The sequence below is a fragment of the Erigeron canadensis genome, chromosome 4 (genome assembly GCF_010389155.1).
Source record: "Erigeron canadensis isolate Cc75 chromosome 4, C_canadensis_v1, whole genome shotgun sequence".
NCBI lineage: Eukaryota > Viridiplantae > Streptophyta > Magnoliopsida > Asterales > Asteraceae > Erigeron > Erigeron canadensis.
Window position 1 is genome coordinate 5,754,336 of NC_057764.1, and position 4,014 is coordinate 5,758,349.

Here is a 4,014-nt window from a genome sequence, read left to right on the forward strand (position 1 = left end):
TATGATGAGACCTTTTCTCCGGTCGTGGACATTAGAGCTATTAGGATTCTCTTAGCTATAGCAGCGTACTATGACTTTGAGATATGGCAAATGGATGTTAAGACTGACTTCTTAAATGGTTACTTGAATGAAGAAGTCTATATGGATCAACCTGAAGGTTTTATTGATCCAAAACATCCCAACAAAGTATGCAAGCTTCAAAAGTCCATTTATGGACTAAAGCAAACATCAAGAAGTTGGAACAAGCGGTTTGATGAAGAAATCAAAAGTTTGGTTTTGTTCAAAACCCCGATAATCCATGTGTATATCGCAAAGCTAGTGGGAGTAATGTTACTTTTCTTATCTTGTATGTTGATGACATATTGATCATAGGAAAACACATTCCAATGTTGCAAGATGTTAAATCCCATCTTGGAAAGTGTTTTGCCATGAAAGATTTTGGAGAAGCGGCATTTATTCTTGGAATCAAGATCTACCGAGATAGATCAAAGCGGTTGTTTAGATTAAGTCAAAGTGCTTATATTGATAAGATCTTAAAGCATTTCAAGATTGAGAATTCTGAGCGTGGTTTCGTTCCCATGCAAGAAAGACTTAATTTATCTAGGAAGAACAGTGCTTCTACACCTAATGAGGTGGAGCGTATGTGAAAAATCTTATATGCTTCGGTTGTGGAATCTATTATGTATGCGGTAAGATGCACTAGACCTGATATTGCGTTCGCGCAAAATATAGTTAGCCACTATCAGCAAAATCCTGGATAGGATCATTAAATTACAATAAAGAATATTCTTAAGTACATGTGTGCTACTAAAGAATTATTCTTGGTGTATGGTTGAAATCTCGATCAAAAAATTCAAATGGTAATAGAATTTGTGATGTTGGATTTCAGACTTATAAATATGATTCAAAATATCAGTCGGGATACGTCTTCATTATTTAAATGAAGGCACGGTGGAATGCCATAAGCTATAAACCACAGTTGCCATGTATGCAACAAAGTCTGAGTACATTGCCGCCTCAGAAGCCGCAATGGAAGCAGTCTGGATAAGGAAGTTCATTAGCGGGCTTAACGTGATCCCCTCGAATGACTTACCCAATGATATGTACTGTGATAACACTAGTGCATTAATCATTGCCAACGAACCCGGAGTTCAGAAAGGTGCCAGACATTATGTTAGACGATATCACTATGTTCGAGAGCAGATCGAACTAGGAGAGATCAATTTACTCAAGTTCACATAGATTTTAACTTAGTTGATCCTTTCACAAAAGCTTTGTCTAGGCCCAAGCTTGAAAGGCATGCCGATGGCGTAGGACTTAAATTAGCTAGTTATCTCATGTAAATCTATTGTTTCGGTATTTGGATAAGGGATGTTAAACAATTTATATTTTCCATAATGAAATAAAGTACTTGATATGTTTGATTTCATTTAATATTAAATTGTGTCTTATATTTGCATGTTTAATACTTGAATATTTTATTAATTATTATAAATTGTCCATTGTTGATTAATTATATGGGAATACAATTAAACTAAGACAAATCTGAGTGATTGGTTATATTCTTGGAATATATAATGGATGGTCCCACCAAACTCACATGATATCCATAGTTGATGCATATCGGACTACCCCACTAACGATTTGTCACTTTATGGATCGACGTCATTAAGTGAAATTCGTAAATGTTTACTTTATCTATCCTTAGACTTGAGATACAAGCAGGTCAGCATGTATGAATTGCACTTACTTGATATAGTTCTAATTCTCCTGAATAAAGGAGTACATAAAGGGCTATTTTTAGTAAGTGTGGTGAAATATGATGACTGACACGTGTAGTCAATACAAGATTTGTTCCTTCAACTTGAAAGTTGAAGTATGATATCATTTGGCGTCCTCATTAGGACTAATTAAGATGTTTGCATGGCCGTGCCCAAATAAATCCAGATTTTTCTCGATTATATTTGGTAATCATTAATTAGTTATAGAATGAGAAACATAATCGTTAAATTATGAAATGAAATCGATCCATATTCATATTTAACAAGGTATCTGAAGAAAGGGATGATAAATGCCTCAACTATTTAAATATACTTTAAGAAACTATACTTAAATTTTTCCGGGAGCATTGGCGTGTTGCTAGACGCTAACCAATGTTATTACCTTCATTTATTACGAGCTCAAGTGAGAGCTGTTAGTATATGATCACGTAAAATGAACGTGTGTCCGGAAAGTATTTAAGTCTACGGGGTCACACGTCTCGACACAAATGTAACTATAATTAATTAATATAATTAATGTAATTTATTAATTAATTAAAGATCACGAAAAACTAACGGTCGTCTGTTAAAATGTTAATAGTTAACGGTAGTTAACTGACGGACTTAACAGAGGAGAGATTTGTAATTAAATGAAACAATTAAGAGGCCCTCTTGAATGTTCTAGGGGGGGGGGGGGGGCGGTCGAATGGAGGGTTTGAAAACCCTAAACTTGGTCATCAAGTTTCGTACTCCTATATAAGGAGGGCTAGGTTAATTGTTTTTCACACAACAAATCATAAGGTTTTCTAAAACCTAAAACTCTCTCCCTCTCTCTCTTTTTCGGTCCTAGTGGCCGAAAATTCTCAAACCCTTTTAGGGTTCTTGGTGATTCGATCAAAGCAAGTTAAAAGAGAAGTCAATCATTGCCGGTTCGTGATCAAGTACTAGCAAACATACATCCTTGTGTCGTGTGTGCAAACGTAGAGGGATTTACTTCAAATCCTCATAAAGTTTCTTACTTTTCATCTCCAATTAAAGGTACATGCTTTCTTTCTTGGTTAATCAATTAACTACATAGATCTATTTTTCCGCTGTGTACTTTGTGATTTGATTCGATAATTTATTATATAACCCAACAAGGGTTTCCTATTAGGTGATTGTGTTGATGCATGTTGATGTGACAACAGCAACTTAGATTTGATATGTGGTTTAGATTGAGACATTATGTTAACTTATGTCGTATCTATATATGTAATTGATAGATTATGGACTTTATGTTTTGGTAATGATCAATTACATGTTTTGGTGTTATATATATGTGTGTTATGTATGATGTTTGTTGTGTGATATACAAGTACAAACATAATATGTGTTAGGATTCCTTAAGATGAAATACTTAGGAATATAACTAAGTCTTGTATCTAACGAAGATAAGGTAGATCTTCGTTAGAGGCAAATGAAGATAAACTTCGTTTGGTACAAACGAAGATTAACTTCGTTACATGGGCTGGGCAGCTAAGTTCGTAAGAACAAAGTCCAGCAAGCCCAGTTCGACTCGAAACATATATATACGAATGAATACCCTAAAAGAGAGATAACATTCGACATACAAGTACACCAGACACCTAAGTTTGTTCTATATCTTATAGAAACGAAGATAGCATAATACGGCTGATTATTTACTTGATAATTAGCGATATACCAGTTTACTAATCAAACTAGTTATCTCGTGAGGATTCCGCACTCACGACATAATCATAGACGATCTCGAGAGCGATCTATAGCTATCGAGGGACTCACAAGTGGTATTAGAGCCAATCGATATCTTATCGAAGGTTCGAGATCGTTTTGTTTGATTCTTTTCTCTGAAAATCAACCTCCCGATACCCTTACTGTCGCTAACTTCGTTTTCTCAAACGAATTTAGCAAACGAATTTAACCTCATCTTCGTTTCGAGTTCTTCCAACGTTTTTAGCTTTATTTTCGTTAAGTTCCTTCAAACGAATTTCAAGTTATCTTCGTTACTCTCACCTTACGGATTTAGTCTTATCTTCGTTTCTTTCATTCAAACGAAGATAATTCTATCTTCGTTTCCTTCCTGCAAACGAAGTTAATCCTATCTTCGTTTCTCTCATTCAAACGAATTTAAGATCTATCTTCGTTCAGTACAGAAATTTACGAAATGGCTTCCTCGTCAACCAACACTGCTGTTGCTCAATACCTGAATTCTCTTGTCTATCATGATCATCTCGTT